Source organism: Callithrix jacchus, chromosome 12 (genome assembly GCF_049354715.1).
Source record: "Callithrix jacchus isolate 240 chromosome 12, calJac240_pri, whole genome shotgun sequence".
NCBI lineage: Eukaryota > Metazoa > Chordata > Mammalia > Primates > Cebidae > Callithrix > Callithrix jacchus.
Window position 1 is genome coordinate 72498464 of NC_133513.1, and position 13497 is coordinate 72511960.

The window sequence follows — 13497 nt, forward strand, 5'->3', positions numbered from 1 at the left end:
AATATATAGCAGTAGTTCTTGTTGTTTTTATATCTGTGGCACAGTTTCAAAATACAGAATTTTGATAGCATGATTGAAAGCTATAGTTATTGGACTTTTCACTTGGTTGCTTTTTCCACCAACTTCCTTATTAGAGTGGAACTGCTGAATGCCCTGCCTTCTTTTCCTCTTTAATAGCACATGTGAGGTACCATGTGCATATATTCTGTTTCTCTGTTGTCTGCTTTGCCTGCTTGTTATTACCTTGTGCCTTTGAGTGCAACATGTAAGTGCATAAGTACTTTATCAGCTCTGTTCTCCCAGCCTAGTGCTCCATCTGAAAGTTAGGCAGATAGAGCTGTTTCTTTAGTGCGTTTGTTGCAAAAACAAATTTTACATGGGGATCAACATTTTTGAAAGCATACCTCTGAAGACTCCACAGTACACTGGTGTAGCAAGGCTCATGGATTGAGAAATGATTATCTATAACATGGGTAGAGTCATGGAAGAGAGGGTGTATGCATTCTTACATTTATAGATAGCAGAAGACATAATTTGTTCAGTGAGATGAACAAATTATGAATTTTAAGAAGATGCATGTGCACACATACATACACACATAATGAACAAAATTTAAGTCATTTAGCTACAGATGGGGAAAGATTCGATTTAAAAGCAAGTCATATAAGTCTATTAATGGTGTAATGTGAAGTTTTGTTAATGGAAGTATAAGTTCTCAATCAAGTTACACAGAAAGCTCATGTGCCCTAGTGATTGCATTTGATCTTCAGTGTCTGTTGTATGAAATTTCAGCAAGCTGGAATATGCCCAGATGTCAGAGTGAGGAATCTGAAGGAGTTGAGAAACCAGATTGTTTGACAATGGCTGAGGATCTAGAGATGTTTGGGGGAGGGAGTAAAGGAAGACTTACTAGAGAGAGGATTAGAGTTCTGAAGCAGTGCTGCTCAATGGATATAATATTTGAGGTACAGATGCCATCACATGTGCAATTTTAAATTTTCTAAAGCCACATTAAAAAGTAAAAAGAAAGAGATAGAATTAATTATATATTTTATTTGATGTAATATCAAATATTTCAGCATGTAATCCATTAAAATATTACTGTGGTATTTTACCCTCTTTGTTTTTGTTCTAAGTGTTCCAATCTTGTGTGTGTTTTACTCATACAGCACACCTCAATTTTAACCAGTCATGTTTGAAGTGTTCAATAGCTACCTTGTGGATAATGCCTACTGTATTGGATAGCACAGTTCTAGAGTGTTTGAATGATTGTCACATGGAACGGAAATTTGTCTTTTGAACTGACATTGATAGACTAAAATATAAAAGAGCAGATTTAACTCAATTTTCAACACAAGTTAGTTGGGTGAAAAATGAATGCCTCTGTGTGTGGTATTGAGCTATTTTTTACTGGACTTGCTGAGCAAAGATTGAATGATCATCTTTCAAGGAAGTGGTAGAGGGGATAATGAGTAGAATATTCAATTTATGAATTTAAAATAGAATATAATCATGTCTCTTATACAAACATAAAATGAACACATGTCAAAATTTGAATTTAACTCATTAATTAATGAGAAAACCTGTAGTATTACAACAAGTTCAAAAGAGAACTCAAAATGCCACATATTTACAGTCAGATTAGGAATGTTGAAATTAGTAAGTGGACTTAAAACTACAAAACTGGTTGGAATCCAGGGATTAATGATCACAGTCCACTGGATGTAATTTGCATTTCTAAGAATAGGAGTTACTTGTATTATTCTCAGTTTTGTAAAATAGCCTAGTCCACAAAAGAGATTGATAACCCAGATGGAAAAATGATAAGGTCAACGACTAAATTTCAGAATTTTATTTTCCGCAAACAGTGTGAGGGGTGATGGTCTGAACTGAGTTGTTGTCAGTTAGGATGGAGAGCAGTGGGTTCTATGCCTGCAGTATGAGAATAGATATTGTGTGGAAGAAAGTGTAAGACAAACTACAATCTAATGTAGACTAGTAGAGTTCATGTGACTTAGAGTTAAGGCTTTCTCTCCTTTTTTATTTACAGTGTGATGTGTGTTTTCTGTGATTCAAAACAAAATATTTACAACTCAGACTTCATGCATCTTCCTCTATTCATTGGTGGTTGCTAGACACTCTTTTCTTAGAGTTCTGTTTCCTGTATATTAAGACTGAGAGGTATTAAGATGCCATGACACATAGACAAATAAACATTTAAGTCTTTGTCAGCTCAAATGTCCTCAAATCAAAAATTGAATAAATTTCAGAAAAATAAATAGAAACATGAATGAAAACACAAAATATCTGCATATAAATTGCCCACCCAGATCACAGAATCAAGCAGGTAAAGAACAGAACCACAGAAGTTCTGTAAGTTGAATAGCTAAGCCAAACAAGGGCAGCAGATTAAACATAAAAAATTTTAAGGGCATTTCAGTAAAAGGACTTTTGAACATAAGAAGATGGAAACACCTTGTGGAATTTAGATGTGAGAATAATTGTTGCCCCTTCTTCACCAGTCTTAGTAGTGAAAAAAGAATGTAGAAATCTTCAACTTAAGTTGTGATTTTGTAGAAACTCACTAGTTCTATTTATGTAAAAGTAGTTCTGTTATATTTCTATTAAATAGTATAATAGAAAGCTTATCTATGGATGTGTTTATCCTGAAATTTTTAATATCATTTAGTACCCTGGTTTAAATTTAAAATTGTACTGACAAGTTATCACTTTATTGGGAATCACTTTGCTTAAATTTTATTAAGATTCTGTAAAGGAAAATGGGACCTCTGTAAACATTCAGGAATAAGGAGCCAGTATTTTTTATTAGTTCTTTACTCATATCATTTAATGAGATTTATAGAACACTTATAGACTACACAGTGCACTTAGGCAGGCAATTTTAAAGAAAGATAGTTTGATTTCTGAATCTTACTCTTATACTTAAAAATCATACAACAAAATGGAGGGAAAGAACTTAAAATATGCATTTATCAAGAGTTTTTAAGGTCTTATTTCACTTTAATTTTATTTTTACCATTGTAGCATGGCATCATTGATGAACTGAGCACATAGTATAATGGTGCTGATATGTAGGACTAATTTCCCAAAGAATTGATAGCACCTTAAACCAGAGTGCAATAGGACATTAGCTCTTTGCTGAATCCACTAGAGTGGAATTATTTCATAGACATGCCAGTGCTGTTGGTCTCCGTAGGGATTTTTAGGGTGTCCATTTAGTAGTGGGCCAGAACTGTAAGCTCTGTGTTTCTACTTACACATCCGGAATTTACCCTTTCAGTTACATTTTTACCATTAAAACTTAATACAAACTACCATGATCTCTATTGTACATTAGCCTAATTGGCTTTTAACTAAACTACCTCCATGTGTGCCTCCCTACAAACTGTTATTTACACAGTACCTGGAATGTCACTTTCGTGCTTGAAACCATTAGTGGCTTCTTTCTGTTGCATTTACAATCAAATCGAGACTCTTTACCCTGGTCTCTCTCTTCTTCTTCCCCATTGCTCTACCATGCTCCGGTCATACGGTCCTTATTTTGGCTACTTGAGAGTGCTGAGCTTATTTCTGCCTTAGGAATTTTGTACTGGAATGTTCTTCCTTGGGCCTTCAGATGGCAGGTTGTCATTCCTGTATCAGATTAAAATGCAAATTTCTCGGGGAAGTGTTCCCTAATTAACATACTTGAGGTGGCCTTCTAGTCACTTCCTATTATATCTCTGTTTAGCACTTACATTTTTGGAATAATTTTTTGTTATGTATTTAAAATATATACGTGTAAAATTTCTACAAAAATTGTCTGTCTAGCTCTCTACATTTCATTTTTTAGTCTGGCTCATACACAATTTCCCCACAATCTAAGCTTCATGGGATCGGGGTTTATGTCTGTCTTGTTCACTATAAAAAAATCTTGGCCGGGTTCAGTGGCTCACACCTGTAATCTCAGAATTTTGGGAGGCTGAAGCGGGAAGATCGCCTGAAGTTGGGAGTTTGAGACCAGCCTGACCATCATGGAGAAACTCTGTCTCTACTAAAAAAATACAGAATTAGCTGGGCATGGTGGCACAAGCCTGTAATCCCAGCTACTTGGGAGGCTGAGGTAGGAGAATCGCTTGAACCCAAGAGGTGGAGGTTGTGGTCAGCTGATATCCTGCCATTGCTCTCCATTCTGGGTAACAATAGCGAAACTCTGTCTCAAAAAACAATTTTGAAAAAAAAATCCAGTAAGATAGAAGATTCTTCATGAATATTGAATCCATGAATGGATGACTAGGAACATCAGATTTGACATCACATGGGCATGTGGTAGATTCTCAGGTCTTCTTCTTACTTGCTGTATGATATTGGGCAAGTTGCACAGCCTCACTACAACTTTTAATTTTATTAAATAAAGACAATAATGTTGCCTATCATTATGGTGATTATGAAAACAAAACCCAACAAATACAAAGTGTTAAGCCCACTACTTCTTCCCCATAAAAAAAGAAAAATTAACAGTACATCACAGTTGTGATTTTATGATTATTCATTCCATATTTATCTCTGTTTTATCAGCCATGGCCCTATAAGGGTATCTGGATTAGGTTAACACAATAAAGCTCTAAAGAATCTGTAGATTATGAGGGATTTTAAAAAAAATCTAGAGCAGTTTTAGGCTCACAGCAGAACTGAGTGGAAGGTATAGAATATCTGTATGCCCTATATATACATAACCCTTGTAAACATAGCCTTTTCCACTATCAACATCCCCCAACAGAGTGGTACATTTATTACAATCAATGAACCTACACTGACACATAATTGCCCAAAATTCATAGTTTACATTAGGGCTCACTCTTGGTGGTGTATATTCTAGGGGATTTGACAAATGTTTAATGACATATGTCCAGCACTATGGTATTATGCAGAATAGTTTCTCTGCCCTAAAACAATTCCTTGTGCTCTGCCTACTGGGCATTTTTAAATTCAAAAATGCGTTTTCATTTTGGGAGCTAGACAGTATTAGCTCAAATTTGGTTTAGACAGAAACAAAGAAACTTCTACCAGTAATTTAAGTTGTTAATTAAATAAATTAATCAGAAAATAATAGAGTGAGTAAATGAATGAATCTCATTCATGAAAAATGCATCTTATTCCAACCAGGCTCAATCTGGATATGTGAGAATGTAGGGACATATTTAAAAACCTGCTTTTTGAATGAAAGAGTGGCTAAAAAGTTGTCACAGGTGGACAATCTACTAATGTGAATGGATGTCTTTCTTCAGCATGCTGTCTGCAGTTCCCAAGTGCTAGTCATTCTTTTTTTTTTGAGACAGAGTTTTGCTTTTGTTATCCAGACTGGAGGGCAATGACGTGATCTCTGTTCCCTGCAATCTCTGCCTCCCAGGTTCAAGCAATTCTTCTGCCTCTGCCTCTGCCTCTGCCTCCCGAGTAGCTGGGATTACAGGTGTGTGCCACCATGTCCAGCTAATTTTGTATTTTTAGTAGAGATGGGGGTTTCACCATGTTGGCCAGGCTGGTTTCGAATTCCTGACATCAGGTGGTCCACCTGTCTCAGCATCCCAGGGGATTACAGGCATGAGCCACTGTGCCTGGCTATGTTTGTCTGTTCATCCTTCCATCTTTCTGTCCTTCTGTCCGTCCTTCCTTGCTTCCCTCCCTCCCTCCTTCCTTCTCTCCCTCCCTCCCTCCTTCCCTCATTTCTTCCTTCCCCCCTCCCTCCCTTCCTCCCTCTCCTCCCTTCAAGTTCTGGGATACATGTGCAGAATGTGCAGGTTTGTTACATAGGTATACATGCGCCATGGTGATTTGCTGCACCCATCAACCTATCATCTAGGTTTTAAGTTCTGCATGCATTAGATATTTGTCCTAATGCTCTCCCTTCCCTGGCTCCCCCACCCCCCGACAGGCCTCAATGTGTGATGTTCCCCTCCCTATGTCCAAGTGTTCTCATAGTTCAACTCCCACTTATGAGTGAGAACATGCAGTGTTTGGTTTTCTGTTCCTGTTTTAGTTTGCTGAGAATGATGGCTTCCAGTTTCATCCATGTCCCTAAAAAGGACATGAACTCATTCTTTTTTAGGGCTGCATAGTATTGCATGGTGTATATATGCCATATTTTCTTTTTTTTTTTTAATTTTTTATTGGATTATAGGTTTTGGGGTACATGAGCAGAGCATGCAAGACAGTTGCGTAGGTACACACATGGCAGTGTGCTTTGCTTTTCTTCTCCCCTTCACCCACATTTGGCATTTCTCCCCAGGCTATCCCTCCCCACCTCCCCCTCCCACTGGCCCTCCCCTTTTCCCCCCAATAGACCCCAGTGTTTAGTACTCCCCTTTCTGTGTCCATGTGTTCTCATTTTTCATCACCCACCTATGAGTGAGAATATGCGGTGTTTCATTTTCTGTTCTTGTGTCAGTTTGCTGAGGATGATGTTCTCCAGATTCATCCATGTCCCTACAAACGACACGAACTCATCATTTCTGATTGCTTCATAATATTCCATGGTGTATATGTGCCACATTTTTCCAATCCAGTCTATTATCAATGGGCATTTGGGTTGATTCCAGGTCTTTGCTATTGTAAACAGTGCTGCAATGAACATTCGTGTACATGTGTCCTTATAGTAGAACGATTTATAGTCTTTTGGATATATACCCAGTAATGGGATTGCTGGGTCAAATGGAATTTCTATTTCTAAGGCCTTGAGGAATCGCCACACTGTCTTCCACAATAGTTGAACTAATTTACACTCCCACCAACAGTGTAAAAGTGTTCCTTTTTCTCCACATCCTCTCCAGCATCTGTTGTCTCCAGATTTTTTAATGATCACCATTCTAACTGGCGTGAGATGGTATCTCAATGTGGTTTTGATTTGCATCTCTCACCAATGGAACAAAACAGAGGCACCGGAGGCAACACAACATACATACAACTATACAATCTTTGATAAACCTGACAAAAACAAGCAATGGGGAAAGGATTCCATGTTTAACAAATGGTGTTGGGAAAACTGGCTAGCCATGTGCAGAAAGCAGAAACTGGACCCCTTCCTGACACCTTACACTAAAATTAACTCCATATGGATTAAAGACTTAAACATAAGACCTGGCACCATAAAAACCCTAGAAGGAAATCTAGGCAAAACTATCCAGGACATAGGAGTAGGCCATATTTTCTTTATCTAGTCTATCATTATGGGCATTTTGGTTGGTTTGAAGTCTTTGCTATTGTAAATAGTGCTGTAATAAACATATGTTTGCATGTATCTTTATATTAGAATTATTTATAATCCTTTGGGTATATATCCAGTAATGGGATTATTGGGTCAAATGGTATTTCTTTTTAAAAACTATATGTATGTGTATGTGTGTGTATATATATATATATATATATTTTTTTTTATTGCACTTTAGGTTCTAGGGTACATGTGCAGAACTTGCAGGATTGTTGTATAGGTACATATATGGCAATGTGGCTTGCTGCCTCCATCCCCATCACCTATATCTGGCATTTCTCCCCATGTTATCCCTCCCCAACTCCCTACTGCCCGCTGTCCCTCCCCTAGTCCACCCAACAGACCCCAGTGTGTGATGTTCCACTCCATGTCCATGTGTTCTCATGTGTTCACCCCCCTATGAGTGAGAACATAAACCGTCATTCTCAGCAAACTGACACAAGAACAGAAAGTCAAATACTGCATGTTCTCAAATGGCATTTCTGGTTCTAGATCTTTGAGAATCTTCACACTGTCTTCCACAATGGTTGAACTAATTTACACTCCCACAAACAGTGTAAAAGCATTCCTATTTCTCCACATCCTCTCCAGCATCTGTTGTTTCCTGACCTTTAAATGATCCACATTCTGACTGGCGTGGGATGGTATCTCTTTGTGGTTTTGATTTGCATTGATCTAATGACCAGTGATGATGAACTTTTTTTTCATATGTTTCTTGGTCACATAAATGTCTTCTTTTGAGAAGTGTCTGTTAATATCCTTTGCTTACCTTTTGATGTTTTTTTTTATTATTGTAAATTTGTTTAAGTTTCTTGTAGATTCTTGATATTAGACCTTTATCAGATAGATAGACAGCAAAAATTGTCTCCCATTCTCTAGGCTTCAGAAAGTGGGTAATAACAAACTCCTCTCAGCTAAAGGAGCATGTCCTAAGCCAGTGCAAGGAACCTGTTCATTCTTTTCTTAGGGAAGGGAACATCTTTCTTTGTAAGCCAATGTGAAAGGCTATGTATTAGCCTGACCAATAGGATGACTAGAAGGGGATTGATTAGTGAGTTGAGCTGTATAAGGAATAAACAGATTTGTAGTAATAAATACAAAGCACCTCTCTGGCAATAATCAAAGAAAAAAACTTCATTTTTTCCAATTCACATTTTTTTGGACTAATCATATGAAAATGTGGTGAAAGACATCAATATAAACATCATTCTATTTAACTTTTTTTTTAAGCTTATGCTAGGTGCAAGGGACTCAATGATCAGTAAGGAAATTTCCTTTACTCTGAAGACCTCACAGTTGAATGGAAATGACAGAGTTAGTGGCTATAATTATTAGTATAAATGTTTGTGCCTTTAGACATCATTCATCCAGGGATCATGTGAAAAACTACATCAGCTGATACCAGAGGTGACAGAGAAGTATACACTCTATAAGAACTGTAAATGTTTCTGAGATTTTTAGAACTGAGTTCAGTGTGTCTATGTATAAAGATTAACAGAAGTGTCATTTATTTTGAACTTATAGCATACATGTGAATACAAGAATGACATATATTTCTAAACATTTAATTACTTAATAAAAATATCAGAACTTTTAACAATTATAAAAATGGCTGAATTTTGCTTAGAAATCCTGAGAAACTATACAAAACGATTGAATTATTAGAGAAGATACCAGACTATAAAAATCAAATAAAATTCTGTGACAACTGATTTGGACAGGGAAAAATAAATAAGAAACGACATTAAAAGACTGTTTAAATATACTAGATGCAAATACTTTTAAACCAAGTGGAAAAATGTAAGGTAGGAAAATATATTTAAGTACTGCGAGAAGTTTGAATTTGCTTTCAGGCTGCAAGTAACTTTTGCTTTAACATATCCCTTATTGTCAAAAGAGAAATGTTTACTCAAAAGATAAATGTTCTAAAATTTATCATTTTAAACACCACTAATAAATTATGACATAAATATTAACTAAATGTGCTTTGATAGCTATTTTTAGGGGTATTTTTAAAGAGTTTTCTCATTGAGTGGTTTGATCATGAAGTTGTTAATCATTTACTAAAAATATATGAAGAAATAAAATTTATTAAGTCCTTTAGAATACCATGTTATTAAGGTCACTTAGAATGCCATGTTATTTGGAGTAGAAATGGATTTCCAGTAATTCCATATATCATATTAAACTAGAATTATACATTATAATCATTGTCTACAGATTAATTTATAGCTAGTTTAATGTGATGTGTGTCATTAGAGCCCTAAACTGAATGATGTCCTCAAGTTAATTATGTCATGTGGAATTACGGTCTTTACAATTGGTATGGGATAAAAAGCCCGGCCTGGATGTTCTGTGCCACTAACGAAGAAAATGATAATGGCTTGGAGTCTAAATACTGCCATTTTTTTTCAGGTGAAGTAAGAAGAACATGCCAGTTGATTTCTGTTTAAAAGTAAATAGATGGTGACTGTGAATTTGGGTTCACTGTTTCATGCTGAAAGGGGCTTCCTTAGTTTTAACTAATTACATTAATAGATTCTGTCAGATATAAAAGCCTGTCTCACTCTGCCTTTTAGGTTTCCTTTAATTCCTATATTAGACACAATTGGTAACGTTAATGCTGGAGTAAGAAGCAACTTCAAAAATTTTAGAAATTTGGCTTATAATTTTTTGCTCATACTACATGTCCAACATGGGCCAGCAGGGAGCTCTGCTTATCTCTAAACCAGGCTCAGAGCCACTCCATTACGACATAAGCTTCTGTGATGATACTAGCTGGAAGACAGGGTGAGCCTTACACTGGATCTTACAGCTACTGCCTGGAATTGACACTTCTGCTATCATTTCAGTGAAAATACTTGTCCAGCCCTAAGTTCAAAGTAAACAGGGAAAGGCACTTCTGCCATGTGCCTGGAAGGTAGCACAGCTGCTCACTCTGTGAGGTCTTAGACCTGGGTTGTTGCTGGCATGCCAGGGATGTATGTCATAGGTAACAAAAGAAAAGAAAATGCCTATGATTTATAATTTGTGATGAACAGTGGCCTCACTTTAATATACATCATTATCTTGTGAACAGTGTGTCTTCTTTAATAAGGTAGGATGTGTTAGATAAGTCATCTGGAGATAGTGACATTATCTTCCTTTATGTTAATAGGCAGAAATATCTCAGTGTCACCAGGACAAGAACAGATTCACAGACTGTTTTGAAATAGGAGTACACAGCTGAGCACAAGGTAGGCACTTTAAGAAAGAAAGAATCAAATCAGGTGTGTGACTGATTAAGCACGCAGTTCAAATTTAAGCCAGCTGCTTGGAATGAGTTGGGTTAAGTCAGAGTAGGAGGGTTGATATTGGGTAATCAGAACAAAACCAGCTGAAGGGCCAGCCATCTTTTTAGTAGGAGTAAGAATGCCTGCAAAGACTTGGACCTGCATGGGCAGAATGGAGGTAGGTCAGAGGCTGGTTTGGGACACTGGGACAGGCAAGTGTATAGTCAATTTGTTGATATTGAGAGAAGGTAATTAGATGAACAACACCACACTAAGCCTGATAATAGATTGCATCATTCCCAGAAGGCAAATTATGCAATTCCAGACTTATTGTTCGAGTAACACATCGGAGAGGAATACTTAGTAATCAACCAGTGAATAACACTCTGTGTAGGATATCTTAGCCTTTTCAAAATTTGCTAGTTTATCAGAGGTAAGAATGTGTTTTTTTTAGGTGCTGGAACTCTCCAAATTTGACTCAGGATGCAGAAACACTGCCTTAATGTGAACAAGAAAGTTCCTCAGGAGGTGAATAGGAATTGAATTCTTCAAATTCTTGTGGATGTGCTCACAGGAATGACGTATGTTTGAAACTCATAATTAGATAAAATTGAGAGACTTGGGATGAGTTTGAAAAAATACATTTGTCTCATAGAAACAACGTTTCATTAATGTTTGATTGGAATTCTTGAAGTTGATAATGTTTGAAGAGGTGAGTGATAGACCTGGATCAAAGTAAATATTATAATTTAAGACATTACACAGTCTACCTTTTTAAATTGAAAGATTTATCCCTCTCTTTGGTTTACCTGATCACACAGAACAGTGGATAAGGAATTTTGTTTTATATTCATATTATATAATATTATATAAAAACACTAAGTATGTAAGATAGCTTTTTTTTAACCATTCATGATTAAACCTATGTAACTGCTAATTTTCTCAAACAAGTTGACAGTTAATTGACTGATGGCAGAAGGAGAGAGGGTATCAGAACCAACTGGACAACAGCTCTCCCTTGAGAACAATAGCACCCCAATTTAATTTTTTACTAGTCACAGAAACAGAACCATTATTGCCCTTTTGCTCTTTGTATAATGGCGGTGGCATTAATTCTTAAGAAATCCTTTAAATCGCTCTTTAAACACACTGTTTCCCACAAAATTGGAAATGTTTGGTTGGTAAGAAATCTGTCTATATGATATTACATTTGTGGCTTTTAAAATAAGGATTCTGAATGAGAGTTTTGCATTGTGTAAACTTTTATGAAGACAAAACTACCTTGATATGATCACTCGATCTGGTCTTTAACTTATCCCTTCTGTAATTTTTCATCAATACATGCATGTTTGGTTCTTTTTTCTCTTTTTTTAAATTGGATTTTAGGTTTTGGGGTACATGTGAAGAACATGCAAGATAGTTGCATAGGTACACACGTGGCAGTGTGATTTGCTGCCTTTCTTCTCTTCACCTATATCTGGCATTTCTCCCCATGCTATCTCTCCCAACTCCCCACCTCCCGCTGTCCCTCCCCTATTCCCCCCCACACACCCCAGTGTGTAGTGCTCCCCTCCCTGTGTCCATGTATTCTCACTGTTCAACACCCAATTATGAGTGAGAACATGTGGTATTTCATTTTCTGTTCTTGTGTCAGTTTGCTGAGAATGATGTTCTCCAGATTCATCCATGTCCCTAAAAAAGACACGAACTCATCGTTTTTGATTGCTGCATAATATTCCATGGTGTATATGTGCCACATTTTCCCAGTCCAGTCTATCATTGATGGGCATTTGGGTTGAATCCAGGTCTTTGCTATTGTAAACAGTGCTTCAATGAACATTTGTGTGCATGTGTCCTTATAGTAGAATGATTTATAGTCCTTTGGATATATACCCAGTAATGGGATTGCTGGGTCAAATGGAATTTCTGTTTCTAGGTCCTTGAGAAATTGTCACACTGTCTTCCATAATGGTTGAACTAATTCACACTCCCACCGGCAGTGTAAAAGTGTTCCTATTTCTCCACATCCTCTCCAGCATCTGTTGTCTCCATTTTTTTTAATGATCGCCATTCTAACTGGCGTGAGATGGTATCTCAATGTAGTTTTGATTTGCATTTCTCTAATGACCAGTGATGATGAGCATTTTTTCATATGTTTGTTGGCCTCATGTATGACTTCTTTTGTAAAGTGTCTGTTCATATCCTTTGTCCACTTTTGAATGGGCTTGTTTTTTCTTGTAAATCTCCTTTAGTTCTTTGTAAATTCTGGATATCAGCCCTTTGTCAGATGGATAAACCGCAAAAATTTTTTCCCATTCTGTTGGTTGCCGATTCACTCTAATGACTGTTTCTTTTGCTGTGCAGAAGCTGTGGAGTTGGATTAGGTCTCATTTGTCTATTTTGGCTTTTATTGCCAATGGTTTTGGTGTTTTGTTCATGAAGTCCTTGCCTATTCCTATGTCCTGAATGGTTTTGCCTAGATTTTCTTATAGGGTTTTTATGGTGTTAGGTTTTATGTTTAAGTCCTTAATTTATCTGGCGTTAATTTTAGTGTAAGGTGTCAGGAAGGGGTCCAGTTTCTGCTTTCTGCACATAGCTAGCCAGTTTTCCCAACACCATTTATTAAACAGGGAATCCTCTCTCCATTGCTTATTTTTGTCAGGTTTATCAAAGATTATATGGTTGTAGATATGTTGTGTTGCCTCCGATGCCTCTGTTCTGTTCCATTGGTCTATATCTCTGTTTTGATACCAGTACCATGCTGTTTTAATTACTGTAGCCTTGTAGTATCATTTGAAGTCTGGTAGTGTGATGCCTCCCGCTGTGTTCTTTTTACTTAGAATTGACTTGGCTATGCGGGCTCTCTTTTGGTTTCATATGAAGTTTAAGGTGTTTTTTTCCAGTTCTGTGAAGAAGGTCATTGGTAGCTTGATGGGATAGCATTGAATCTGTAAATTACTT

The 13497-nt window shown here is 36.8% G+C and overlaps 1 long non-coding RNA gene across 1 annotated transcript in view; it reads left to right on the forward strand.

The window, feature by feature from the left end:
• Positions 1–11351, forward strand: part of LOC118146338 (uncharacterized) — a 114950-nt gene extending 103599 nt beyond the window's left edge. Inside the window, exons 2-3 of the long non-coding RNA XR_004732036.3 lie at positions 10422–10500; positions 10991–11351. This is a non-coding gene — a long non-coding RNA (uncharacterized LOC118146338). The remainder of the gene's footprint in view (positions 1–10421; positions 10501–10990) is intronic.
• Positions 11352–13497: the final 2146 nt, after the last annotated feature.